This window comes from Amphibalanus amphitrite, unplaced genomic scaffold (assembly GCF_019059575.1).
Source record: "Amphibalanus amphitrite isolate SeventyFive unplaced genomic scaffold, NRLGWU_Aamphi_draft 001763F_arrow, whole genome shotgun sequence".
Lineage (NCBI taxonomy): Eukaryota > Metazoa > Arthropoda > Thecostraca > Balanomorpha > Balanidae > Amphibalanus > Amphibalanus amphitrite.
In genome coordinates, this window is record NW_024883256.1 from 97,538 (window position 1) to 112,213 (window position 14,676).

The 14,676-nt window shown below is 47.7% G+C and overlaps 1 long non-coding RNA gene across 1 annotated transcript; it reads left to right on the forward strand.

The window, feature by feature from the left end:
* Nucleotides 1-4,285: 4,285 nt before the first annotated feature.
* On the forward strand, nucleotides 4,286-7,995 carry LOC122375040. The gene is made up of 3 exons (XR_006255328.1): nucleotides 4,286-4,419; nucleotides 5,462-5,591; nucleotides 7,762-7,995. It is a non-coding gene; the product is annotated as an uncharacterized LOC122375040 (long non-coding RNA).
* Nucleotides 7,996-14,676: the final 6,681 nt, after the last annotated feature.

Here is a 14,676-nt window from a genome sequence, read left to right on the forward strand (position 1 = left end):
TGTTCGGAATCCACCGTTGCTTTATCCCGCGCCCCTCTGGGCCTCCTGTCTCATGAGTTCTTGATTTTTACGACCTCTGGGAGGTGCTTGAACATCTCCCTCCCTTTTATAACTCGGCTTCTGGTTCACGTAGTGCACCGTTCCGTGCTTCTATCCTCAGGATACTGAAATCCTTCTCCTCCACGTCGCAACCCACACTCCGGGCTGGAAAGGCAACTTTATCTCATGCGGGCTGCTCCCTTGGAGCGGCATCGCTGCTCCCGAGGGAGCGCACCCCGTAGCCGGTTGCAGAGTACATTGGGGCTGGGTGGCCTGTCCTCTGGACGGGCTCAGCCCCGGTGACTCACTAGGGTGCCTGCCCAGACCAATGTCTCCCCCTATATCCCGGCCGGGCCCGGGGGGTAATCCCAACCACTGCAGCCCGGGGGGGGGGCGTTTTTCGCCCCCCCCCCCCTGTCTAACTCCGTAAATAAGGGAGCTACGGAAACAAAAGCGATACCAAACGAAAGGTACTTACGAGACGATTCTAAAGCACCTAAAATTTTTGACCTCAGGTCAATTTTCATGGTCAGAGGTCAAGGTCAAAGGCAAAAACCGGCACATGTGTAGAGATCTCAAAGTAAGCCTTCTAGAGGACGGCAGGCTGCATCAAACCGGTAAAATTGGGTGTCAAACGAAAGAAGAGAATTTGGGGATTCCGAAACTGTGCTCAAAATCAAAGGTCAAGGTCAAGGTCACGCTCAAAATTGACCTCAAACTTGGCACTTTTTCGCACATCTTGCGTGCTAACTTCCAAGATGTTTTGAAATGTTTTGAGGCTTATCCGTTCCCTATTTGTGGTTCATCTTACGATACAAGGCTGCTCAAAGGTCAAGGTCACAGAAGAGTATCCCTGCTAGAGGCTATTTCACAAATTCAAGTTAGTTATAATAAATAAGACAATTTTGCCATCTGGAAGCTCTAAATGAAGGCTAAGAGGAAAATAGATGCCAGATTCGTGATCAGCGGATACAAATCCATCATATACGACCTTTCATGTGTCAAGGTCAACCAGAGGTCATTCGAGGTCACATGAGGTCAACATAACATTTGACCTTTTCCGAACAAAATATATATCATTCGACGCGGCTTGACAAGGCGAATGCGATGGTACCACTGCCGTAGCTCTAGGACCATTTTTGTCGAAGTTATTTGCGAAAAACTAAAACCACATTTCGGGGTCGTTGACCTGACCTCTGACCTCAGGTCACCAAAACTATTTTTCTATTTTTCTCTAGGTCAAACGCTACACAACCGTGCTCGTAATTTGTCTTTATCTCTAAAACTCTATTTTTAGTAGCTATTTGAAGTTTGCGTCTGTGACGCCGAAGTTTGCCGTGCAGGGGTCTAGAAAAATGGACCTTGTGACGTCATCAAGGGGGCCAGGTCCAAATTTTTTACTTCAGAAGATGTCAAATTGATGGGAAAAAAGGTACTGAAAGTTTCGCTTTCCTATCCCTAAGCGTTCGGGAGCTATCGCAAATATTCGCCAGGGGGGGGGGGGCGAAAAACGCCCCCCGGGCCCGCGAGGGATATCCTATCATCCTCCCGGCTCTGAAATGGTCCCATTGGACCGAAAGTGCCTAACCCACCAAAACAAACGACAAACAATCACGTAGTGATAAGCATTAGGCGACGTTCGAAAGAGAGTAAAATTCAGTAAAAAATTACTTCGGTCATTTTTAAAGCCATAAAGCCAAAGGTCAATGGTCAGGTCACCCGAGCCCAGAGTTCATCAAATGTAAAATTTCACCTATAGTTACATTTTGTACAAATTTGTGCTTCGACAAATCTCCTCGAACCTGCCTCGGCATAAATCGGGAGCGGACAGAGGTACAGCGCCTCGGAAAAGCGCATTCGATAGCTTTGTTACCCTTTTTTACTATGTCCATTTGCATATTTCCCTCAGAGATGCCCTAAATCAACGTTTTAGCCTCTACAGTCCAGTGGGGCAAAAACTTGATTAAAACGTTTTGGCGGGTTATTTTTCCATGTTTTGTATTTTTGTTCGGCCGGCCGGCCGCTCATACTCAGAAATTTCCGTTAATTTACGAAAGACTCCGCTCGCTTCGCTCTCTCCGTAAACTTGTGACTTAACCCTCCCCCGTAAACGGCGATCTGCCACCTTCGCCCATGCAGGGGGGGGGGGGTTGGTGCGACCCCCCCTTGGCGTTTGAAAACGGAGCGTCGTAGAGCTTAGCGGAAAAAACCAACGGATTGCTCTTGCCGAGATCTCGCGATTGGTGGTATATTTTTTGGTCCTAGGTCAACATTTGACCTACTTTTGACCGGTCAAAGGTCAAATTTTCGGAAAAATAGACTTTTTTCAACTTTCCGCGGCGATTGCGGCAAAACGGTGGGAGATATCGACTTGAAACTTTCACTATCGTGTTCCTTGATCAATTCTCTATCGTTTTGTATGTATTTCGTTTCCCTAGCTCTAAAAATGGCGCGTTGGGAGCGCCGGAACTCGGCAAGGTCACAGTCGACGGCAGAAATTCGAAAAATCAAAATTTAAATTTTTGAAATCTGATTGTATTTTTGGATTTGGAAGGTCCATTTGCTCCCTATAGAAGCTAATATTGCTGCATATTCCCATTGAGGTGACAAGAATTAGCAAAATAGTGGTTCGGGCGCTTTTCAAAAATAGTACCGGACGCTGTTCCTCTTGTGACGTCATAGCTCCGTGACCTGACCTGACCCGGTCAAGTTTCTTATACCATATGATAGACAATACTTGCCCCAACATGCATGAGAAGTTTCATCACGATCCATCAACCGATGTCCGTACCACCGGCAGGAAACCTCGGGCGTTAGCACTCAGTTTGTGAAAATCCGGCCGGAGGCTGTTCCCTTTGTGACGTCATAACTCCGTGACCTGACATGACCCGGTCAAATTTTTTTTTATCAAAAGATGCGCAAGGTTTGCCCCATAAGGTACCCAAAATTTGGCGGCGCTGCGCGCCGCCGTTTTTGCACTATTTCCGAAAAACCTCAGGGGGGGGGGGTTGCACCAACCCCCCCCCCTACATGGGCGAGGGTTAAAACTTACACGAAATTGTATTTACCAGCATCGTGTTTCTCTTGTCGAGACACGTCGTATGAATAAAAGTTGACCTTGGAGGTTCACTTTGAAATATATGACCTTAGGTCAACGTCATGACCTGACCGCAAATGGTCGTGTTATTGCACTCGATCCACATCTGAGGTGTTTTCATCGCTCCAGTATGTCTCTATCTAAAGTTACTGTCAAAAAAGTGTTGGGGGCCTTTCGCCTGAACTGAGATGACCTCAGGAATATAAAAAATGGTCACAGGGCAATTTTTCGATTAAATACTTCATTTTTAGCTACTGCCAGATGTTTGATCGAGTGTTTACTTCAAAAAAAGCACAATTCAATTTTCCCATTTTTTTTATAGGAAATGGTAGGTATTTGAGACGTCGCAAAATTCACCTGACCTTAGGTAACCGATATAAAAACTGAAATAAACCGTTTTTATGAGTTCTCACTTCTCAGGCCTTCATCAATCGCTGAAAATTTCAAAGCGATTAGTCCTAGGTACACTGAAAAAAACTTACACCTAGAGAGTTATTTTTGGAGTTTTCCCACTCCAGTTTGGCGAATAATCACGCACCAATGGCATATAATGATTATGTTTTGTAGCGTATTCTTACTCTCTGCATTGCATTAAGGGCGTTTTTGAAAGTTATTCTTAAACCTGGTACTATAATCATTTCTTTTGTGTTTTAGCAAGTGCTAATTTTATCTTCTTATTTTATCACGTGTCCTTTTTATTCTTTCGGGTTATAAATTTATATCAGTCTCAAAGAGGCATGGGGTAATTTTAGCTTATTTCACAGTGATAAACAAGGTCATTGGAATATATTTGTGCTGAACTCCCATTAGATGGTAATAAAATTGACAGCTAGAGTACTTTTATCAAAACTGCATAAAAGTAAACCGCTGTGGAGTAATTAGGGTAATTTTTATACTCCATTACGGCTGATAAATTGACGCAACAGAAAAAACTATTCTTTGTAGGTGTAAAAATTACTTCTTCGTGATAAAACTATCATGTCCGGACAATAATTTTATAACCATGGAGTAATATTATGTGGTAGCATTACTAACATTATTCTTCGGGAGTTCGGGAGCGTATTTCAAGCAATACTGTAACTTTCTTGATAATCCTATTCCGTTGTGACATAACTAATCTAAAAGTGATTAATCTATTCGTCCAGCACAGTATTATTCCAAGAATAATATTTTCGGAATGTCTCTGCACTTCGCGACTGCATTCGCGACCGCCATTGTGCTCAAGTCGTCAGAACCAAGGCCTTCTGCATCAGAGAACCGAGCAAGCGTCCCAGTCCTCGAAGGTAAGCTAAATTACTGTATACTTTGTGTTTTGTTAGTATGACTTTACAGTAATCCGTAGTATGACCATACAATCCAAGAAATGCGTTGACGTAGATTTGCGGACGAAGATTTCCGCGATGATGAAATTCTGGAAGACGAATTGTCACCCATGACATGCTCAAGGCCATTGAAACCAGGGGAAACAGCCATGTCAATTACCCTGTTTAGTTCAAGTTGTGATCAAGATTGTTATGTAGAGCTAATAAGTTATAGATTTTGTGATATTTTTTAAACCATGCAACTCACAGTGTAAGTAACAATATAAGCATCTCACTCAGGGACACTGTATGGAATGCGCCCAAATACCTAGTATGGCAGGGCTCTAGGTGCTGAAAAGTAGGTAGGCAAGCACCCAGCAGGGAGGAACTGTCCAACATGTTAAAGGGACACTCCCACCTTAACATTAGTTTTGAGTTGAGATAGCCAAATTGGTGGCCATGGCCTGCAAATACCGGTTTGGGCACTCACACATCGACAAATGCTTCAATTCGGAGATATGGAATTTCAAACTTGCAGTTTTCGGATTCTAAGGGGCTAGTGCATTGGTATGCCCTTAGAATTGTGACGTCAGCGCAGATCTAACGATTTTTAAATCTTTTACTAAAACGTTTGGTAGCACGGGTGGTATATGCTGCTTTGCGCGCAACAAATGCCGCACTTTCAAATAGTCGCTAGGAACAGCGGAGATCCCAAAAAGTAAACAAAAGTAAAAGTCTAATATCTTGAAAACCGGTGAATATTTTTCGATGAAATTTGGTAGATATGCGTTTTTGCTCTTTCTGAACCGAGCGACATCACTTTCGTGCCAATTCATTAACTTTTTTGAAGGTGGGAGGGTCCCTTTAAGTGCAGGTTCTCTTACCTGGTTCTCTTACCTGGTTGGGCTCCCTTGTCTGACCTGACCTGACCTTACCTGACCTGACCTTCCACAATGATATAATGTTCACTTGATGTTGCTTGATGTTAATTCCATTCATTAATGTGATTTTGCGATGTTTCCAGGTGTGGACTGACTTGGGAATGATCATGGGGCTCGAGGAGGACGTGAAGGAGCATGTCCTGCACAAAATCAGACATACCGCGAAGAGGTATGCCCAGACGATGATAAACGTGGAGCCGGCCGACAAAGACGGTGAGTTTTGAACGGGCACAAGCACACCTTTTCGGATGAGGTGTTCCGCTAGCAACACATCGTGCCGGGGGGGGAGGGATACCTACTCTTCTTCTATATAACTGGGCTCGAGCCGATCACCGTAGACAATATTCCTGCCAGGCTGGAATAATGTTTAGATCTGACTGATTTTTTTTAGCGAATGTAAAGTTAGGCCCGGGGTATTTTCGATAAATACGAGGTCAGGCCAAAACATTAGCCAAGACCAAGTGTAGGAAGGTATTTCCCACGCATGCTTCTTCCTGCACGATGGAGAAATGACGTTTCACATATCCCAATGGCGTAATACATTAATAGCAGAGGGCAGGCTGTTTATTTTCTTGATGATTTTTTTTTGGCTTAAAGGAAGACTGCCACCTTTTTTACACAAAACGGTTTTCACTAGACCTAACCCACCTATGACCTACCCTGAAGCCTAGTTTTCAAGATATCCGCAATTGGACTTCAGATTAAAGCCATCACAAATGTGTGGAATATGGGAATGTAACATTACCATGTTAAAATCCCATCTCCCACACTTTTTGTGATGGCATCAATGTGAAGTTCGAATGCGGATATCTCGAAAACTAGGACGAATTTCGGGAAACGGACTTCAGGGTAGGTCATAGGTGGGTCAGGTCTACTGAAAACCGTTTTAAACCGAAAACCGTAAAAAGGTGGCACTTTAACCCTCGCCCATGTAGGGGGGGTTGGTGCAACCCCCCCTGAGGTTTTTCGGAAATAGTGCAAAAACGGCGGCGCGCAGCGCCGCCAAATTTTGGGTACCTTATGGGGCAAACCTTGCGCATCTTTTGATAAAAAAATTTGACCGGGTCATGTCAGGTCACGGAGTTATGACGTCACAAAGGGAACAGCCTCCGGCCGGATTTTCACAAACTGAGTGCCAACGCCCGAGGTTTCCTGCCGGTGGTACGGACATCGGTTGATGGATCGTGATGAAACTTCCCATGCATGTTGGGGCAAGTATTGGCTATCATATGGTATAAGAAACTTGACCGGGTCAGGTCAGGTCACGGAGCTATGACGTCACAAGAGGAACAGCGTCCGGTACTATTTTTGAAAAGCGCCCGAACCACTATTTTGCTAATTCTTGTCACCTCAATGGGAATATGCAGCAATATTAGTTTCTATAGGGAGCAAATGGACATCCCAAATCCAAATATACAATCAGATTTCAAAAATTTAAATTTTGATTTTTCGAATTTCTGCCACCGACTGTGACCTTGCCGACTTCCGGCGCTCCCAACGCGCCATTTTTAGAGCTAGGGAAACGAAATACATACCAAACGATAGAGAATTGATCAAGGAACACGAAAGTGAAGGTTTCAAGTCGATATCTCCTACCATTTTGCCGCAATCGCCGCGGAAAATTTGAAAAAGTCTATTTTTCCGAAAATTTGACCTTTGACCGGTCAAAAGTAGGTCAAATGTTGACCTAGGACCAAAAAATATACCACCAATCGCGAGATCTCGGCGAGAGAAATCCGTTGGTCTTTTCCGCTAAGCTCTACGACGCTCCGTTTTCAAACGCCAAGGGGGGGGTCGCACCAACCCCCCCCCCCCCTGCATGGGCGAAGGTGGCAGATCGCCGTTTACGGGCGAGGGTTAACGACGGGCCGGACAACATGTTGTACCTCACCTTTGGACAGCCAATCGTCGTTGGTTTTGCTATTAGTCAAAAAGTGTTGTTTAACTCTAGTGATATTGAAAAGTCATGGTTGTCTCCATTCAGGTTGTCTCCATTCATGGTTGTCTTCATTGTCTCCAAATCTACCACAGTTACATGCAGTTTGATACCTACTTGCACTCCATACTTAACCATGACAGCGGAACATCGGGTACTAATTTCTTATTTCACTGAAATATTTTAACGACGTATAATTATTTTGTAATTATGCACCACGTTTTTGTGTGTATCGTACTACGCAAACGTACTACGCATCGTACTACGATTTTGAGAGTGAAAAGAAAAGAAATCAGGAAGAAGCGAAGAATCGTCTCCAGATACTGTAGATGGCATAGCCAGCTACTGTACGAACGCGGTTCCTTGTTTCTCTCCTAGGTTTCCTTTACGTTTATTTGTACGATATGCATTGATGCCAACTGACAGCAATATTCTTTTTCACGGCAGACGACGAGCTGCTAGCTCTACTTGCCTATGGTTGTGGATTGTGGAACAACCATTGGCACCTTGGCGGATCCGAGAAACGGGGTTCGTCAGGCAGGTGAGGAACTATCGGTGGACGGTGTGGTGGTCTGCCAACTGCCGGCCACCATGTTGGAGACCGTGGCCCTAATGACGGCCGCCCACGCTGTCTTCTACACAAAGTTCACGGGGCCCTGCAGGGCCCTGTCCGAGATTCTTTACCGGAGTGTGGGATTCGATGTAAACCTATCTGGCTTATCACAGAAGGTGTGGGAGGTTACCCAGGTAGTGTAGAACCAGCATCGGAGATGCCCACTTCGAATGACTGGCGACCTGTGGCTCACCTGTGGTTCAAGTGACTCGTGACTTGTGGCTCACCTGTGGCTCAAGTGACTCACAACGTGTGGCTCACACTACTGGAGCCTCTGTATTATGACTAATTCAGCTGCGGCGGTCTCAGTACGCCAATGAGTCTCATACGTCTTTTATACCCCAGATCACGCTCGTTTTATATGCCATCCGTGGCGGTGGTTCTGTGCGCAGATGTTATTCGTTAGCCTCAGTGTTAACCATACACGCTCGTTTTATCTGCCATCCGTGGCGGTGGTTCTGTGCGCAGATGTTATTCGTTAGCCTCAGTGTTAACCATACACGCTCGTTTTATCTGCCATCCGTGGCGGTGGTTCTGTGCGCAGATGTTATTCGTTAGCCTCAGTGTTAACCATACACGCTCGTTTTATCTGTCATCCGTGGCGGTGGTTCTGTGCGCAGATGTTATTCGTTAGCCTCAGTGTTAACCATAACGCCCTTGTGAGTTGTGACCTTGAACGTCCTTCCAGTGATTTCGCATTGCGGCCGGCAGAGACGAAGTTTTGCCTCCCAGTTGAGACGCCGCTTCTCAACTAGGAAGCAAAATTACGTCCCTGTCGGCCGCAATGCGCCATCACTGGAAGTGCGTCCAAATTAAGATGTACCTGCTGATGCTCAGGTACCATTCGTTAATCAATTGTTGGTGTTTCAATACATTGTTTAAATGCATTCCTTATTTTACACTTGGTCATAATATTATCACATCACCCCGCATTATCAGGGGTGGTACTTTTACACCGGGGCTTGATTTTACCGGGGAGTTACTCCGGGGTAAAATTATCAAAAAAAGGAGTGCTTTTTGGCATGGCAATATTATTCCCCGAATGGGAGCAATTTTAGTATTAAGTTAATAAAATTATCATCTGGTGTAATTTTATCCAAAGATAGCATACCTTTATCCTCCGTCATAAAATTACTCCCGAGCACGAATAAAATAAGCGTTCGGATACTAAATATATTCTATATGCTAGTTTTATTCCCCAAAACTCCCCATTTTAGGCGCTTATGCCAGGTCATAAAATTATTCGATTGCAGGAGTGCTTTTTGGCATTCTAAAATTAGAAAATGGGGAGTAAGTTTTTTTCAGTGTATATGCAAGACAAGCATTGGAACTTTTTATGAGGTGAGGTTACTTGGCCTGACCTTGTGAACTGACCTTGAAAGAACTAAATCTGAAATAAAGAGGCATGATACGATAAGGTGTACCAAGAACTGTGGCCCTACTTGCCGCCATTTTCTTTTAGACATTTATGGAATCCCACATGAGCCGTTTTCACAACGGCCATCTGGTATACATTTGGTGCACATCTGGTGCAGATAAGGTGCAGATTTGGTCAAATTAGGTTCAGTGAGTCTCTTAGTAGCTATCAGCTAGGGTTGCACTAATTGCTTATAAGCCTGCTTTTTGTCATATTATCAGAGAGTATCATTGATTAACCCTCGCATGTGTGCGGCGTTTGCCAGCTTCTAATGTGTGTGGGGGGGGGGGTCGGTTGGACCCCCCTTGCCGTTTGGCCCCTGATTGAGCTAGAGCTTCGCGGAAAAACGAGCGTGTTGCCCGTGACGAGAGGAAGCCGATGATACCCAATTTTAAGGTCCTAGGTCATTGGTTGACCTTCCAGGTCAGGTCAATGACCCAAAGTCGGGAAAATCGGGACCTGTTAGAAAGTCGTAAAGTGTGGCTGCTATGGGGTTTTTCGGGGTGCTGATCACGAATATCGTGTTAGTTTTGATCACAGATGATGTCTTGAAGCATTTAGACCAGGTCGGGTCAGGTCAGGTCAGGTCAACCAGTAGGCGTCGTGACGGGTATTCGTAGTACGTGTCAACCGCCTCTGACAGCTTCGTAACATGTTACGAAGTCACCAAAACTACTTCATAAATGTTCAAATGGTTGCTAAATTCGAATTCAGCTCCAAAAACTAGCCTAGAAACATGTAAAACTCGAAAAAAGTGACCCGAGGTCACCTGAGGTCACCAAAGGTCAATGACCTGACCTGACCTTCAGGTGACCTTGACACACACGGGAGTAACATCAAATCACATGTTTGAACGTTTGAAACCACGAAAAGCTTGCAAACACGCGGCTAGTGCGAGCCGACATAGGTACGCGAAATCGCGATTCCGGCCAAACATGGTCTCGGAAAAGAGGTCACAGGTCAAAGGTCATTTGGGTCAGGGTCATGAAATTTTCAGGGTAGGTGTAAAATTGATCAATGCGAGGGTACTGAAAGTTTCGTTGCGATCGGCCGCTTTTTACGCGAGTTATTCGCGAAAAACCATGGGGGGGTCCATCCGACCCCCCCCCCCCCCACAGGGTTAAAACACTGAAATGAATTCATAAAATAAAGATATTTGCTGTAAAAGAGATTAGGTGCAGATTTGGTCAAATTAGGTGCACTCGCCGGATAGCCCGTCGTGAAAATGGCTATATGATCGCAATCCCACACCCCGGCCCGGCGCGGACTGATGTGATAAATTTTAGCTAAAATGGGTTCATCGGCTTCGTGCATCTCCGATCTGGCAAGAAGCTTCAGAAGGTCACGGGAAGGTCACTCAGGATTCTGAGAACGCCATCTGCATCCTCTTCTTACCTACCGCGATGATCTATTCGTAGTAAATGGATATCTGAAGGAGTGTTGAAATAAAGATGTAATGAAAGTGATAAGATACCTAAATGAAAGCAATTAAGTAATGCGACCTGTACGCGGGCTGCCAATAGGCTTTCGGTTTTCTGGATGACTATTGGATTCTCGACTCTCGACCAGTTACCTGCGCGCCGCGCCCGCGGTCGGCTGCGGCGCCGGGAGCTCCGTTCCGCTCCCACTTCGCTGTGTGTCATTCCTTTCCCGTGTGAAAGGTGTGTGAGGGTGTGAGTGCAATTGGAGTGCTGTGACGACTGGCTGAACTTCTACGGTGCTGCCGACGATCAGTATGCACCGTGACCTGATCAGACACCTGCTGTTCCTGGCACTCACCTACCTGCTGGTGACGGCCGCGGCCCCTGCATCCCGGGAATGCGGTCCTGCACCACCCACAGCTGGTCACCACACCGACCGTCGAGGCTGCCGACACGTTGAGCGACTCCACTCGTCCCAGCCCCAGCACGCCCAGGCCCGGACGCCCGGTCACCGTCGCTCCGACCCAGACCGACCTTCGGCAGGCCGCGCCACGCGGCGTGGCAGGCGCGGCGCCAGCGCCCGGCGCCGGGGGTGCAGGGGCGGACAGGCGTGGCGGCGCTCCAAACACGGACACCATCTACTGGTTGGGATGCTTAACATCCAATCCCTGCTACCCAAGGTGGTGTCGCTACAACACGACCAACTGAAGAGGTTTGAATACGACTTCTTTGTACTCACCGAGACTTGGCTCCGATCCGCCACTGCCAGCCGGCTGGTGACATTCCCCGGGTACACCCTGCACCGCGCCGACCGGCCGGGCGAGGCGGGCTACGGGGTGTCGCTATCCTGGCGCACCATAACTACCAGACTGCTGTCATCGCCCAGCCATCAGCTGACTGCGCGGACTGCCGGCTGGAGTCGCTGTGGCTCCGGGTGAAGCCGGCTACCGGGCCGCACTTCACGCTCGCCGCCGTCTACCGGCCGCCGCGGAGAACGGCCGCGGCGCTCCAGGCGGACTTTGGCGAGCTGGAGCTCCAGTATCAGCGGGCGATACTACAGCATACCGGACATGTCATCATCATGGGCGATCTTAATTGTAATCTTTTAGACGCAGACCCAAACATCTGTAAAGACCGATTGCTTGACATGTTTCAATCGTTTCATTTGTATCAATATGTCTCACAGCCCACTTTTTCATCTGGCTCGCTCTTAGATGTAGTGATCTCAAACTCCGATAACATTGTCCGACGCGTTGGTGTTTTCCCGTGTGCTTTTAGCCCCCACTGTTTTGTTCGCTCTCTTTTATCTATACCGAAATGTCGTAAGGGTGCTTCTCGCATTAGATCAAGGTCGTTTAAAAATGTAAATCGTTTTGCTCTTATAAATGACTTGAACCGGGTCGACTGGACCGGAATTTTTAGTTGTACCTCTGTAGCTGACATGTGGACATATTTTACCAGTCGTCTTTTATCGGTCATTGACAAGCTAGCCCCGATTCGACTTGTGAGGGTCAGAAACCCCGATGCGCCGGCGGTTACGCCGGCCACACTGGACCTGATGGCACGGCGGCGGGGCGTGCTGCGCCGAGAGGGAAGGTCGCCTGCTTTCCGCGACTTAGACAGGGAGGTCAGGTCCGCTATCAGGCGCGATTGTCGTGAGGACATTCAGGAGAGGCTGCGTGATCCGAGGAGCAGTTCCCTCTACCGTGTCATACGACCAGTCATCGCCGGCAAGCGCAGCAGCGCGCCCAGCCTTCCTGCCGCCACACCGGATGAGATAAACACCTACTTCGTGAATGTCGGACCCCGTGTCGCGGCCGGCCTGTCCGATCTCGGGCCGCCGCCGGACATTCCGTGCCGTCTGCCGCGTGTGGGGCGTGCGGGTTTCGGTGTCGGGCACGACGCTGGGCGCCCTGCGGGAGGTCATGTTCTCCATGAAGCGTTCCGGTGCGTGTGGGTCTGATGGTATCTGTATTCGCATCCTAATCCTGTCTTTCGAAGCCATCGGACCTATCCTTCTCCACATTATTAATACCTCCCTTACCACTTGTGACATCCCTGATACCTGGAAGCATTCATTGGTCCATCCTATTTTCAAATCTGGTGACTCAACTCTGATATCCAATTACCGTCCTATTTCCATAATTCCTGTCATCTCCAAGGTTGTCGAGCGTGTGGTGCAGCGGCAGTTGCTCTCATACATGTCCGACAATCACCTCCTGTCCCAATCCCAGCACGGTTTCCGCCCCCGTCACTCCACTGAGACCGCTCTGCTCACAGTCACAAACCGGATCTTCTCCAATATGGACCGTAGCCACCTCTCACTCCTTTGCCTCTTGGACCTCAGCAAGTGTTTTGACGTCATTCCACACAACCAGCTCCTCACCAAACTCCAGCAGTACAACATTCACCCAGCCTGGTTCGACTCCTATCTCTCCGGTCACACTCAGTCCGTTTCTATCACATCTTCCTCTGGTGACAGAGTGGTCTCAGATCCCCTCCCTAATACCATGGGTGTCTTCCAGGGATCTGTCCTTGGTCCTCTCCTGTTCACCATATACGCCAACGACCTCAGCCTGCACGCGCCGGACGCTCATGTGACCCAGTACGCTGACGACACCCAAATCCTTCTATCCGATACCAAACGCAACCTTCCTTACCTCATCCAACGCATGGAAACCACCCTCTGCACCCTTTCGTCATGGTTCCATGCCCATGGCCTAAAGCTCAACGCATCCAAAACTGAAATCCTCCTCCTTGGTACCAAACAGAACACACGTGGCCTATCCCCTGTCAGCGTACGGGTCGGTGGGGAGACCGTTCAGGAGAGCCTGACCGTGAAAAACTTGGGCTTGATCTTTGATCGCCACCTTACCTGGGACGCGCACGTCAGTGACGTGGTCCGTCGATGCATTGGCCTCCTGATCGGTCTCCGTCACCTGAGGCATTACCTCCCGCGGGTGTTTCTGCGAGCTGTTGTTGACGGTCTTGTCTCTCGCGCGTGAGATACTGTATTTCTGTTTATGGCGGCGGAACCTCAAAGAATGATGCGAGGCTTCTGAACATTATCAACTTTGCGACGAGAGTGATCACTGGCTTAAGAAAATACGACCACATTTCTCACGCGCGAGAGGACCTCAGACTTCTCTCCCCTTACAAATGTATGAGGTGTCGACTTTGACGGTAGCCCATAAGGCGATCACCAATGGCGAGCCTGTGGACATCTCTACTCTGTTCACTACGTTTCGTGACTCGCGCCAGCAGTCCGAGCGCAGTACGCGTCAGGATCGCCTTTTGAGGCCTCCTGCTATGCGAACGGCCGGGGCAGCGATCGTTTTTATATCGCGCAACATCACTTTTAAATGAACTGCCTGTGAGTATCGTTGAGCTGGACCCCATTTCTTTCAAACGTGCCGTGAAGATGGTTAAGTGTAATAGGGATATGTAGTGGGAGGGGGAGGGGGCATAGGAGTGCAAGCTTTATGATGTGCACGTGTGCCTGATGTTTGCCTGTTTTACCCATTCCGCCTTTTACCTGTTTTTATATTGTGACTATCGGCACAGAATAGCCACGCCGGTGTATGTGGAGTGCTGGCAAAAGTCAATACAATATATATGTAGTAGCCATGACTTGGCCAAAGTGGTCAGGCTAATTCAAAATGCTCGCATAGCACAGCCACAGCGGTTTGACGATTAGATATAAGCTGCGATCGTAAGCGACGATCGTCAAAAGTAAAATTAACAAAGTATTTTGGACTGTTTAACCCTATTAGTGGCAGGCTCCTGGCTACCCCTATTAGCGGCGGGGGGGGCTGTTTACGACCCCCCCTTGATATCTCGAGATCTAACGGGCCGATTTTCAAAATTCAAACGGCATTCGATTTCGCTCAACGTGATCTACATTTCTAAAA